Below are 15,439 nucleotides of genomic sequence, written 5' to 3'. Positions count from 1 at the left end.
TTTGGAGCTCAGTACGTAGTTGCCTACTGAGTACCATGTGTTTGGTACTCATACTACACTTTTTTAGCCATAGATTATAGTACGGGTTTTTGCCGATGTTGTGTGCATCTTGTGGAGTTAGCTATGGTTCAAAGATATAGGGCGAGCTACTTGCAGTCGGAGTATTACTATTCTCCATCTTATGTATTAGACTAATCTTTATGTTGTATTCAATGATGGGTTGCATCAATATATTTATTGTACTCATTTTGTAGTCTTATTATATTATAAGTTGTTGTACTGATTCCACTAGGTTTTAGGACTATCTTATGTCATTTAGTCTTTTACTATATTTATTATATGTTTTTTTTCTTTTCTCTAAGTAGTTCGTTACTAGTAGTTTTGGGCTATGTGTTGGCTTACCTATTACTGGGTTATAGTAAATGCCATCATTACTTGAGATATTAGGTCGTGAAAAATTGGTATCAGAGCCTAGGTTTTTCAATGTATTGGTAAAAAAGCTAAGTATCCAGTAGTGTTTTGTAGATCGGTGTGGAGATGTTTGTAACCTATCTTTTGGAGGCTACAGGGCATTCTTAGGAAATTATATTTTTGACTTCTTTTTGTGTGTCCATATTTCTATGAGCCTCAGATACCTTTTTCAACTCTATTCTATCCTATATGGGTAATGTAAGTTTGTCGATAGATGTGGATGGGACTTCAGTATGCATTACCAGAGCATTAGCATAGTGTCAAACTATGGAGTTAGGGATTAATATCGACGACCTTAAGCATCATTCAAAGAATTTGGGGCTAGCCTAGTCTCTAGTGTACATGATCATTTTAGCCTTTTGAGATTCAACATTGGGGATTTTGAGCTTCTTTATGGATACCTCTCTTCCAGGGATAACATTCGATTCATCGAGTAATTCTGAGGATAGGGTTTGGTTTGTTGGTGTTTAGTAGGGGTCCTTGTTATTTTTCGAGTACAAAATTATGTTTGTTGATTGGGTTAGGCATATTCCTATGCTATATTCTTCAAAGTATGACATGATGCATAGATTTATTAGAAAATTAGAATTGCTATTTAATTTGGCATTAGAGCACTTGATAGTAGTTGGGCCTTCCTTCTTATAAGTTATTGATCATGCGAGGGCCATAAAGAGAGCATGTATTGAGACTTATGGAGGTGGCTGTAAGGGGCTATGTCATTAATATAATGTTATTGGTATTCCATCCGAGAGTAAGGATATTTCGAGTGGAGGTCAGTTTTGCTTGTAGACTATAGGTTCTACACAAATAGGGTCTACAACTATGGGTAGCTCACAGATTAGTTGTGGTGATCACAACAGGTAGAGTTATCCTCAAATATTATAGAATATTCGTTGGAGGTCTTTAGGTTGTGGTGGAGAATTTGGATTAGGAAGGGCAATATCTCAGAGTATTCCAAGAGCTTGTTTTATTTATGGTAAAATTGGACATTGCTTTAGAGATTGCCCTAGATGTTTGTTGGTTATTCAAATAGATTTAATATATTGTCTCCACAAACCTATACTTCTTGAGATATGTTATTATTATGGGGTAGATAGCCATTTTAATAGGGAGTGCCCTTGGCGTTAGTTCGTGAGCCAGTTGGGGTCAGCTCATGTTGTTTGCTTGGTTAGGGCTTTGAAGGTTTTCTATAACTTCAGAGAGATAGATCAATAGTCTAAAGAGTATCCCTCTATGGTATTTTTAGTTATTTGCCTTATCTAGATCAGTCTTGTAGTGTTGCGGCACCATTAGTTTGAGATAGTGTGCTTAGCGCCTTAGTTAATAATTCAGATGCTCATTCCAAGTTTAGACACACAGATTCGAACTCCCTTAGGCACATCAGGCATGTGAGCTTGGATTCCACCATGATAGATGTGCTTTTACTTTTTTCTTGTACCTTTTTTTTCTTTTTTCATTTGTGTATGTTGGGGTTCTCATACCCACCAATAATTATATGCCTTATATATATATATATATATTGATTATTGTGTGCATTGATATAGAGTACATGATTATATGACTACCCCCATAGATTATTTCTTTTAGGAGTGGATGGTGTGGAACAGTGTTGATATTTCCTTGGGGATGTAGCATATGGGTTTGAGTTACATTTACTTGGAATATTGGCCTTCTTATGATGTTATAGTGGTGGTTGTTATTGATTTTCATTTTTGTGTACCACCTACCATTTATATTGAAGTTTATATTACAATTTTCATAATTGTCATTATTTGATGTGAATTGACCCGTGCTTGGTAGATGATTAGTCTAGAATTATCTATTTAGAAATTTATTGCACACAGTTTTTATTTGTTGGGATGATTTCTCTCTTGTAGCATGGTAGAATTTGTCATTTTCCCCTCCTATTGGGTATGCTAGATAGTTTGTGGAGTGGATTATGAAAGTGGAGGTAGGCTAACCTTTAATGGTTCTATATTGGTTTAAAAGTTAATGATTGGGTTGTGTAGCCCTTTTTCGAGGTTGACTAGCTGAGGGTCTATTCATCCAATTCAACTAGTTTATCACCTGGTAGTGGTTTTGATGATTGATGTTGAGTGGCATTGGATTTTCCTTTAAGGTTTTTTAAGTTCAACTCCGGGTGATAGTTTTCTCTTAGTATCAGTATGGAGTTGTATACTCCATTCTTGCTATAATGTTATTTTTGTTTTGGTAGATTTAGAGAGTTAGAGATAGGTTATCTCTCCTGAGATGATTTCCTAAGTTGGAGAGTTGAGTGCTCATTATCGATATAGAGTATTCGGTTGATCAATTTCTGGTTAACATTGAATTTCTCCAAGTTGCTAGAGTTTTTGTTATTACTACTCTGATTGTAGCCTGGGTGAGTTCTTGAGCATGTTTGGTGGTTCATACCCTACAATAGATATAGAGTTGATTGCTTGTGCTTCTAGCTGACGATTTATCCTTCTTTGTGATTTGGCGCTTTAGCTATATTTGGTTTTGATTTTGGCATGATTTAGTAAGGATATGTCTGATTTTCCCTTAATTTTCCCTTCAATTTTCATCCTAGTTCATTGTAAATTATTAGAAATTAGGTCTTGAATTCCTAAAATTTAAGGTTTGATGAGACCTGATTTACGCTCCATTTTTTCTCAACTTTTGAGCACACATTACTTGTCCTTTGAAGGACCTCATTACGGACTCAATTTTGCATTCCATTTGCGGGGCCTGTAGGCCTTTTCTTGACCCAAATTTTGTCTCGACCCTTAATACAACAATATAGGTCTCGTTTTACTCCTAACTATGTTTTTATTACAATTTTTACATCATGGAGGCATTTTGGGAATTTGGAGCAAAGGTGGATGATTTGTAAGCAATTTAAGGATTGTTGTTCCCTATCGCAGTATGTTTTTGCCTTCTCTTCTTTATGAGATAATGTATTTTATGTATTGCATGTTACATATGGATTTTGGCATATGATTATGGGTAGCACATTATGACATAGCCTAGTTTATGGGTTTGGGAATAGAGGGTGAATCCACCCTTAAGGTAAAATATGTATTATTCTTTTAGGATACTAGTACCCTAGGTTGCTAGCATGTTAGTCATAGTTAAGGCTATTAACTATTTTTTGTAATGTTTACTATGTTACTCAATGGATTGTGATGGCTTTCCTTGGATATATGACTATGTTGGTTATATAGTATTGGGCCCAAGGCCGTGATTATGATATTAGTTGGATTCTAAAAAGTGATTTATCCTTATAAGTGACGTGGTCGTAGTATATAGATATTTTGATGCGTATACTTATATGGTTTGGATACTGGTGATGGCATGCATAGATTCAGTACTTTCATGCTCACTAAAACTATCAATTGTATGACTCCAACCAAAAATATGGTTTTACTACTATTTTTTCCTAAAAAGGATTTATTTTGACTTTTCTCTTTTAAAATAAATTCTTTCATCACGGGAATTGTGCCATCTTGATGAATAACTTATAAGCCTTTGAGACAAAGATGAAGTTTAGAGATTTGACTAACATAGATCTCGATCCACTTTTTTACTACTACTATTTACCTCAGTCAAGAGAAATTCTGATCATTACTACACTAATATGATAATTTAGCCTCTGAATTTCCCTCGGGCAATGGATTTATTGATTTACACACTCTTTTACCCATGGTCCTTATCCATGGATGTGTGCGTATATGTATATCTCCGGTATTAGATAGAGTATTTTGATGGTGATGATTGTTATTAGAAATCCTGGATCGGGACAAGGCTAGTGTATACGAGTCCTCCCAAACACCCTAGGGGTCCCTATATCCATGAGCCATCATTGGGGAGGAGAGAGGTCATCATAGGTTCTGCCTTTGCAAACTATCAAGTTGGAGGAAGTGTATACACTAGATTTCATTATGGTACTTGAATCAGTTATAGTTATATGGTTTATACTTTTCATTCATCCTTGTATGCGCATTGCCTATCACTAGTATACACCTATATCTATCAGCCTTATAGGGGTTGCATAGGTGTAGGTTATGAGTATTGATTGCTGTGTCTTATATGTTGATCGGAGCTTCTAGGATTTAGGGCCCAATTTAGGTATTTTTTGTCTAGGCCAGCCGGTAACTGCATTATTTTATTATTATGGTTAGTTTGTGATAAATTTAATATTGGATTGGTACTGATATTCAAGGTATGATTTCGATTCCTTTTTCTTATGGTTCTTTTATTATGCATGATTATCCTGAGGCTAGGCATTTTTGTTTTAGACACTGATTATATTAGCAATACTTCTTGCTTTGATTAGGAGGCCTGAAGATGCTAGTATTGCTAGTATGACTACTTTAGGTTATTGCATTAGCCTTATTCATGTAGTATGTGTATATATATATATATATATATATATATATATCCATACGTAGTTATGGAATTATCGTTTATCCCTGTCTTCTTTCATTGTTCATGTTCTATATCAATTTCTTGGCCTAGGATATCACTATACCTATATATATATAGATATTTTTCTTTTGATCTTTATTTTTTTATTATTCAACGATATACAGTATAGTTCTTAGGTTCATGAGTTTGGCTAGAATAGGATAGTTTATCCTTACTGCCTCATTGGTCTTACTATGTTAGGTTGAGGGATATTTAGGTGTAGTTTACTTTCCTTCTTGATGTATTTTATATTTGCATTATCTTTGGAGCTCAGTTGTTAGTTTCCTACAGAGTACCAAATATTTGTACTCATAGTACACATCTCCAGCCTATAGATCATAATACCGGTTCTCTCTTTTGTTTTGTACATCATGTGGAGTTGCTACGGTTTAGAGATGTAGGGTGAGCTCCTGGTGTTTGGAGTATTACTATTCTCCCTTTTATGTATTATACTAATCTCTATGTTGTATTTAGAGATGGGTTGTATTAGTATATTCATTTAGTACTCTTTATTTAGTTTTATTATATTAGAAGCTCTTGTACCGATTCCACTGAATTTTCGGACAATCTTATGTATTTTAGTCTTTTACTATATTTATTTTGCATTTGACCTTCTTTTATCTTGGTGTTCATTACTATTAGTTTTGGACTATGGGGTGACTTACCTATTGGTAGGTTATAGCAGGTGATATCATGACCTGAGAAATCAGGTCATGATATCATCCTAGGCTCATGTCTAAAAAAGAGTTTTGGTTTTTATCCATTCTAGGTATCTTAAGTGGGCCTTGACCTGGTTTCCCAGTGGACAATTTGGGTTTGAAAATATAAATAACCATCGAATTCCTAATATAACAATAAACTATTATATTTTCAATAATTTGTTTGGAATTTATCAACAGGGGTTGCGACAACTGCAAAACCCCTAAACACTTAGATATCAAAAGATGTAGTATGGCAACAATGTAATAGTAAATAATTGCAAAACTTCAAATGCATAATAGCAAAAATTAACAATTAATACAAATTTAGCAAAACAAATAAAACCCATGTGGTTGAAACCTAAATGAATACCCAACAGAGTCTTCATTCTATTACGATGGTTTTTAAAAGTCCAAAAACTTCATAACGTCATAGTGAAAATAGTTTATCTAATTTGAAAAAAAATAATTTGGAGTCACCTCTTAATTTTAGAAAAATTAATAAACCATTTAAGAAATGTAATTTTAAAACATTTTGTCAAAAATCAGAATCTAAGCAGTCGACCTTGCTGCCGTTTGGTGCCACCGAGAGAGGACTCAGTTATCCCTCCTGGGTTGTTTCCTTTGAGAATGAATGCCCTTATGGATCTAGCCTATGCCTATGTTGAGTTCCAGAGTGAGATAGATGTAGAAAAGAAGAAGCATCGTTCTCGGGATCGTTTGCTAGAGAAGATATGAAAGGTGGTCTAAGTGATGTTCAAGAGTGCCTCCCCCACCAATAAGCTCCCAAATGTGATCAGAAATGATGCCTAGAAATTCTCTTTCTTTGTCGGAATAGAGAAGAAGGGTTTGAATGCCTCAAGCCTTAGAGATGACTCTTTATAGATAACTCCATTATCCTATCCCTCCCTATATTTACATTTTTCTACTTTGAATTTGGGTTTCCCCCATTTGGGCCTTGTAAAAAATTACTCTTTTTATATTTATTTTCCCTACATTTGTAAGACAATTATTCTTCCTTCTCCCATAATAATAATAATAATCATTTTAGCTTATAATGATGTCAGAGAGTTGATTTTTACTTTTAAATATCACGAATACTTGGTTGTTTTTTAACGATTGCAGAACCATATAAATAGGGGAAAGAATTGGCAGGCTACTGCCTAGAGACACTGCAATGGTTAATCTTACTGCTGTAGCGGTACGGGTTCCAATGTTAACATCAAGTGTTTCCATTTTTTCCATTTTGCTAACTGTTTCTAGGTCTTTTATTAAACTAAACCATACTTTAGACACTATTACAATTTCTACTCTTATGCCCCATAGTTTTTAAGGTATAGAGTGATTAGGTGGCAACCCAAACTATCGTGAACGCAACTAATTCCTCAGTTTGATTGATTCTAACATATTTGTACCATCTTTTTATCTCAAGCACCACTACTCGCTTAAAATTTCTCACTAAAAGGCAAGGCACCTGGTTAGTTCATTAGTATTTGGGTAGAAATTAAGGAATACTCCAAATCATGGAGAGATGAGGCATGACTTAAGTTAATACACCTTAGCATTACATCGATCCTCGCAATCCCTGAGTCCCTAGGCCACACATCATACAAATCACCATACACAATGAACTTATATACTTAAGAACAGTGACAACTAACCACCAGGTAACAATATGATCAACCAATAAACCTTCGTATAAGAAATACATATAGCATTATCGCATATCACAACAAAATATTAACTACACCAATACTTTAACACAACATCCATACAAGTTCATAACATAAAAACACAATACCGATGCTTTTTACTAACCTTTATTGATTGGGATTCCCTGTCCCAACCTATCAAACGTTAGCGAGATACTAATTGGGACCAACTACTCTTAATTTTAGTGGTTGAGAACCAATTGGAATTTGCAAGATACAAATTAGACTCAACTCAAGGAGACAACACTATAAAATCATGATAGGGGAGAGGAAAGTGAGATAATTTCCTACTTGCATTGTAACCTCGAGATATTTGATGTGGAACTCAATGAACTAATCCATAGGAATCTACTCGATATTTACTCTTATATTAAGAGAATGATAACTTGGATTTGATACTATCTGGACACGACCAAGCCACAAATCATGTGGCACCTACCTAACACCAACCCCTGATAGGATAACCCTTATTACCTAACCATTCACTTTAAGTAAAATTTAAACAATATGTGTCCACAAAGTAATTTATTATCTCGTACGTATAAATTTATTGTTTAATACACTTGATACATAAATGTATCACAAAATATAATCAACATTGAATCCCTTAAAACTAGGCTTAACAGGTACACGTGAACTAGAGAAGGAGTAAGAGAATCCATAATACAACATCCATGCAGAATAGAGAGAGCAGGAGCTGTTGCTGAGTGTTCGTCGTTGCTGCTATAGAAACTGTAACTGACTTGAACTATGGCTATATCTTCGATTGGTGATATAGTAAGTGTGGAATTAGTATAAATAACATGTATTAGAAGAAATCATTGACCAACCAGGGATAGAAAGAAATAACATTGATAATAAAGAAGGAAAAATCATAGCATCAAACAAACTTCTAGTTTCTAAATCCCAATTTATGAATTTGTTAAAACCTAATTTTGAACATCTTTGTGACCTACTTACCATTTAAAATTTTTCCATATCATTTTTTCTTTGACCACTCACTCTAACTTACACTTTTTTTATCCTTTACTAACTCATTATCCTAGTTTCTACAACTCCTAACTCATACTAAACCAGATCTTCTCTATAATTCATTATTACTATGCACAATGGGATTTACCATGACCAAGTCTTAGAATTCTAACAACTCTATGAGGAGGGACAATACCATACAATATGCTCCAAAAACTATACCCTTATAACAATTAACATTAAACTTTAATTTGACATACCTTAGATTTATGGTGTACTACGATATTTCATAACACTACCAAGAAATTGATCTTCTCGAGAAATTAACAAAAATAAATAACACATAATAGAATGTCAAGACATATGAATTAATGCATGTAAAACATATGTGTATCGTCTCTTTATCTTTTCAATCTCATTAACATCATTTTTCACATCATGACCAATACCAATATCACTACCATCATTATCAAGTCATCAATATCAACATCATGAACATCCTAATTTCTATAACATCATCAACATCCTCATCAATCTCACCTCTACGACCTCAAGGTATCTGAATATGCAATGTATCCAATAATCACAAGCATTGGTCAAAAGCAATCACAATCACTGTTTCACATATAATCATATGACATTAATCTTTGTTTCATACAATTCTTTGGTACGTTCATTGTTAAAATCGATTATGCTACACCTCCTACCAAACCGCAGTGGTTATTCCTAGGTGTTGTTACCAATCTTTTCTATTTGCAACTCTCATTCATATTCCTAACATAGTACTCAATTTCCTTCCTACATACTTCTATTGAGTTAATCATACTTGAACATAAAATGTTACCATAATTATTTGATGACTCTTATCAACTTACCTATTTTGCCACGTACTTTACCACTATGTTTTCTCTTAAACTATCCTACCCATTTAATTCTAAGAAGGCCCTTAACTTAAAAACTGAAAAAGTGTCGTCATTGACTAGGTCTCAATCTTTAACTCGTAGCCACTCCTTACAACTCAATGACATGAGTCGTAACGAAGGAAGAACCACTAATGTACTATACACTGGTGACCTTACAACTCAATGACATGAGTCGTAATAGGACCTTACAACTCGTGGGGTCCATTTTTAGTCAACATAGAACCCAAATGGAGGCATACACTAGATACCCTATGGCTTACACCCAATTACTCATAACAAATCCTTATGACTCTTCATGAGCCACTCGTTCTTGGAGACAAATCTAGCCACAAACTTACAAATTTGGTTAAGCTTTTCTAAATAACCTTTCCAGACACCCTATGACTTCGAGGCTAAGTCATAGTCAAGGCAATGAGTATAAAATTTTGGGAATTTTCAAGGACCAAAAACCCGAGGCATTACAAATATGAACCAATTGAGATGAATCAATATCTAGATGAAACATGGTTCTCCCCATTGAAACAATACTAGAGTCACGAACTAGAGTTGAGATCTCTCATCTCAAATGTTGGAACACTCTTTGCACTCAACAAAAATAAAAGAACAAGTTGTGTTTGTGCAAGAACTATGTACTGGTTGGTACCCACGGATATAACCCAACACCATACTTATAAGCAAGTTGAATGCAAGTAAGACGAAATCAAGACACAACTCATAATTAGTTTACAATTAAATGTATAGTCATAGCGCTTTAACTCATAATTATACAATTATTTTTAAGAATAATTTAGAGTTCAAGTATACAAGTACATTATTTACACATACAAATTTAGTAAATAATAATCAAGACAATATATGTGTAAATGTCAAATAATTTCATGCATGAAAAGTGTAAACACATACTACGGTCAGTAGGGACCCTCAACTATAACCTGTAGGGGACAACCTTAGTCTATGTGCCAGTGTTGGCACTAAATCCATTCCAATAACAATGTTTTCATGACACCCGATCTAATAACATTATCAACATAACAAACGATCTCAATATCATCTCAATTTATAATCTCATATCCAATGCTCAATCCATAATGATAATCAATAATCATATGTAATACCTAAAGGCTAATCACAAACATTCAATTTACACATAGTACAAAGTCAAATCAAGTCTATAGTACCATTAAATCATCACCTACTTTATTTTTTCTCCAAAGAACTATTTTGCAAAACCTTGCCTTTTATTTTGATTTTCTATCTGTTTGTGATATATAAACATCAAACGTATACATTTCAAAGCAACAATCTAAACTTCCAAGCATTATAAACACAAACCCATCAATTTTATTTTATGAACATGACCTAGTTCATCATTTTAGGATTTTCTATCCTTAAATCTATTTGAATTCTCCATATTTCAAAATTATAAAGAAGTGTTTTCTAACACCCCAAGACAATTAAGAACTAAATTTAAGTCATTTCCTACCAATTCTCATCTAATAATGAACTAAGGCAAAAATTCCAATCTCAACCAAGGGTATGATTCTTATAACTCAAAGAATCTAATGGAGTAATTACAAGTTTTATAAGTAAAGGATCCTTCCCTCATAGATGGATAACCTACAAATTGGTGAAAAATTGACTTAGCTCTACCCTTGAATATGTTTTAGAAAAATAAGAATGAAAATGAGGTTTTTGACTTAAAAATTGATATTCTGATCTCATTGCTGCAAAGATGAATATGTCACTACGACACCACTTACCTAAAATAGTCTATCGCAATGGCAATATTTATGTCACTACAATGATAAATTTTTCACTAGTGAAACAAAACCACTAGCTTGGGATTCATTCCCATCCTTTGCAATTTTTTAATACATTTTTCAATTTTTGATTTTATGAATTGTCTCTTTCACATTAATAATTACAACTAAAGTTCTACTAAATTGTTTTATGCATCAAAAATGTCTACGACTTCCTAAACTCTTAATAGAAAACACTAACAACTTAAAACCACCAAACACACCCACAACCACCTAATTTCCTAGATTACACTAAGCTCATGCAAAAAACAATGCTAGCCCAGCATTTCACAAATTTGGTCCTAGGAAGAACTAAGCTAAAGTTTTACTCTCTACATTAGAATAACAAAGTTTTGGGTCATTTCATTAGATACCAATTGAAAACTCGTTCATCCTTGCATGATGACTAACAAAAAATAATACATAAAAAAACAAAGGGGCTACCTGACTTAATGAATAAATGAAGAGAATTTTTGTGCATATCTGATTCAATTTTCCACATAACCTTCATAGAAGGATAGTTCCTCCACTGGACTTTTAATAATTAAATTACCTTGGTCCTCAACTTCCTCACATCTTTATCTAAAATCATAATTAGCCCTTCTTCTTAAGAGAGCTTCTTGTCAAACAATTGTAAATCCCATTAAATGATGTACTTTTTATCTTCACGATACTTCTTAATCTTCAATACATAAAAAACAAGATGGAATCACAAAACCTAGGTGTTAAAGCCAATGTATAAGCTACTGAACCTACTTCATTTAATATCTCAAAAGGTACAATGTTGTAATGACCCAAAATGCCATTACACTAAAAAGATGTTTGAAAACCTTCATAATGAATAAAATGCTCTAACTAGACTTGATAGAATTTAATTTGTGGGGAAAAGTGGGACCTAACATAATTGGGTCAAGAATGTAAAAGAAAATGGGCTAGTCTGATGCCTACTGCTGCAGCAGTGGCCAACCCAACCTCTCTTAAAAATCATATTATCCCTCTTCGGTCATTTTTTACTCTTAAAAACACCATGAATAAAACCAACCCTCATATTTATGAGATTCCAAGGTTATTCTTCTTGAGGGAAATTTGAGGCACACTTAGGAGAACCCGACATGGGAAGATTCTTTGCTCATTTGGGAAAACTTTCTCTTGTCAGTAGTGGTGTGATTTTTTATAAGGTAATTTATGGTTAAATTGTAGTAGACCTAGGATCGATGCATATGATTTTGATAGTATTATCAAAAAGATTTTATGTCTTAGGCAATTAAGCATTGTGTTTAGGTGGATAAAAATAATAAAAATCTAGTTAAGCTTTAATAGTTTAGTATCTTTAAGTTGTACTTAGTTGGTGTGATATTTGCGACATGAATTTGGCCAAACCTTGTGAGAATATTAGTATGTGAGTGAATAAGATTTCCATATTAGTATAATTAGGGGTAATTACAATAAAAATAAGAAAAAGGGATAAAATTAAGAGTTAATTACATTGTTATAATAATATAATAACCTATGAGTTCCATTAAGTAGTGGTATTGAGGTGCAAGTGGAAAGTGATAACTATGTTAGTAATGTTATTTGAGTTGAATGTCATAAAGACTCATTTAGTAGATGGAACAACTCGTGAGGTATCTTAATAGCTATGAATGTGGGAGGCTATGTATCCTGAAGTTGGTTGATATAATTTGAACAATTGGAGTAAAAAGGTCAACCATTAATGTATTGAATTGGGAACATTAGTAAAGAGTGATAGAGAGATATAAAAGTATAAATCGACATCAAAATTAGGGGTTTGACATTTACTAGTTAAATACCTTTAAACTAGTAAAGTTTATACAATTATAGACTTAAAGATGCATACAAATTTATAAATAAATCCCAAGTTGATAAATAAAGGGTAAAAATGTTAAGAGTGATTTGGTAACATGGAGATTAGGACATATGAGAAAGTAAGACTCATTTCCACTGTGCTTACATGCCAATGAATATACATATTACTTTTGCGTACTACTTATTCTTGTGACAATATTACATATTCATTCATATTAATATATGGATGTTAATACTGATAATGGTGATTTAATGATATTGTGTGTGATGATGAGATCATGATGTTCCTGATGTTGATATTGATGATAGTGATATTGATATTGATGATGGTGAATTAATGATATTGTGTAATATGATAAGATCATTATGTTCATGATGTTAATGACACTAATATTGATATTGATGATAGTGGTCCCAAACTAATGCTATAGTGAAAATTTTAAGACTATAGGTACTAGGTCAGAAATAGGGTAAAATATTCATAATAATATTATAGATAAAATGGATTTGAATGGACAAAGATATACAAAAATAATAAATGGAAAGGAGGTCATAGAGAGATTAAGTATAAGTAATGATAATTGTGTGAATGGGCCTTGTAACTGAAATCTTACTTAAAGTCATAATGTCTTTCTTATTTGCTACTATTATTATTTTTTCTAACCTAATCGGCTTATGATACATACCAGTACCTGTGATTTTAGTGATACTAACCTAATTATATCATCTTTTTGAGATATAGCCATGTTGTAGGTCAATTAGATTTTCTATAGTAGTGATAATGATCATTCTACAACAACTTTGGCCCTCTTGATCCTGCATGGATGTTGTGTCATAGATTTTCCTATTCCTTGTCTTATGCCCTTATAACATTTAAGGCTAGATTCTGTGGATTTACTTTTTATCATTTTCACATTATATTATAGTGGACTAGAGTTATTTTATGAGTCAACTAAATTTAATTATTTTGAAATAAGAACTATTTTAACTTGTGCATTAAAAAATGGTTGGGTGGTAAGGGGTCTCCTATCTAGGATAAAGTTAGGTAGGTGCCTGCATAATTCCCGATTTGGGTAATGTTAAGATGGTATTAGAGCCTAGGTTACTTGTATCCCAGTATAAGAGGAAATATTTAGTAGCGTCCTATGGATTGGTATATTAACGTCTACAGTAAATCTATAAGAGGCTACAACCTATTTAGGTATCTATTTTATTTTCTTTTATGTTATCGTACTATCTCATTGTTGTTTCCTTTGGATGATTTAAATTTGTATTTCAAAGATTTCAACTGAATCTGAACCTTCCTAATTTGGATAGTTTATGGAAATCGGTATATCACGAATATTTGAAAGGCTAGAACATGGTATTCCAACTAGTAAAGGTCAATAAGAAGCATAATGGTTGAGTTGTTATGTTGTAAATGTCAATTGATATTATGTTAAAATCACTAGATGCACTGCAATAATGTGTCATGAATATGTGTTTTGGATTGTTACTAGTTGTAGTATATTGTGACTTATCGTGTAATGGTTAAATCCCTTAAGTGTAAATAACTATTATTTGTATTGATTTGAGTGATGTTAGCCAAGGGACCTAAGGATCGTAAGGACCAGTTGTGATCTCATGGTGTATCTTTATTTCTCTTACTTGAGGCACATCTCATCTCTTGATAATTTAAAGTATTCTTTAATATCTATTTGAATCCTGACATACTACCCAGTTTCCAAACTGTTTTATAGGGAAATATTTTGTGGGTGGATAGTAAGGTGAGAAGCAGGGGGAGAGTAGTGTTATACCTACTGGAATTAAGAATTTGAATTGCGTTAGTAATGGCTTGGGGTGATAAATAACTATTTGGGTTAGGATTTTTCTTAGACCAAAAGGGTATAAAACAACAGGAGTGTTTGTTGGAAAGCATAGTGTGGGAAAGGGGCTATTGATTGGTTAGAAAAATAAAAAGCAAAATCACTTTAGGCTACCAATGCAACAGTAAGTTATCAACTGTAGTAGTTTTAGGCCATAAATTTCCAAAACTCCTCCCTTATTTTGTGATTATGCAATCATTACAAAAGTATTCCTATATTCATGATAATTAAAGGTAGAAATAAATCCAAAAAACGTATACAATCTAAGATTTTTTATTGGTAAGGCTAATAGTTAAACGTCCTAAAAATAAAAGAAAATAAAAAAGAGTAATTTTTTTCTATAAGGCCCAAATAGGGGCAACCCAAATCCAATTAACAATAAAATAAAAGGAAGGAGGGATATCTAGCTGGTGGCGTCATATTTGAGTCTTGAGGAGTTTGATCCCTGTTTCTCTATCCCGCAAATGAATGAAAACTCCTAGTCATCATTTTTTATCAACTTCAAGAGTTTCTTGGTAGGGGAGGAACATCTAAAAATTATATGCACAACCTTTCACATCCTCATAAGCATGAGGTCCCAAGAGCAGATCTTCTTGTTCTTGTCATCTAGCTTATTTCAAAGCATAACATAGTCTCGGGCTTGGTACACTAGGGCAGTCGAGATTAAAGGATCCAACCCTAGTGAAGGCAATCGAGTACTCTCTAAATAATTGCATACAACTGCAA

The sequence above is a fragment of the Capsicum annuum genome, chromosome 3 (genome assembly GCF_002878395.1).
Source record: "Capsicum annuum cultivar UCD-10X-F1 chromosome 3, UCD10Xv1.1, whole genome shotgun sequence".
Taxonomy (NCBI): domain Eukaryota; kingdom Viridiplantae; phylum Streptophyta; class Magnoliopsida; order Solanales; family Solanaceae; genus Capsicum; species Capsicum annuum.
Note: the sequence above shows the minus strand (reverse complement) of the source record.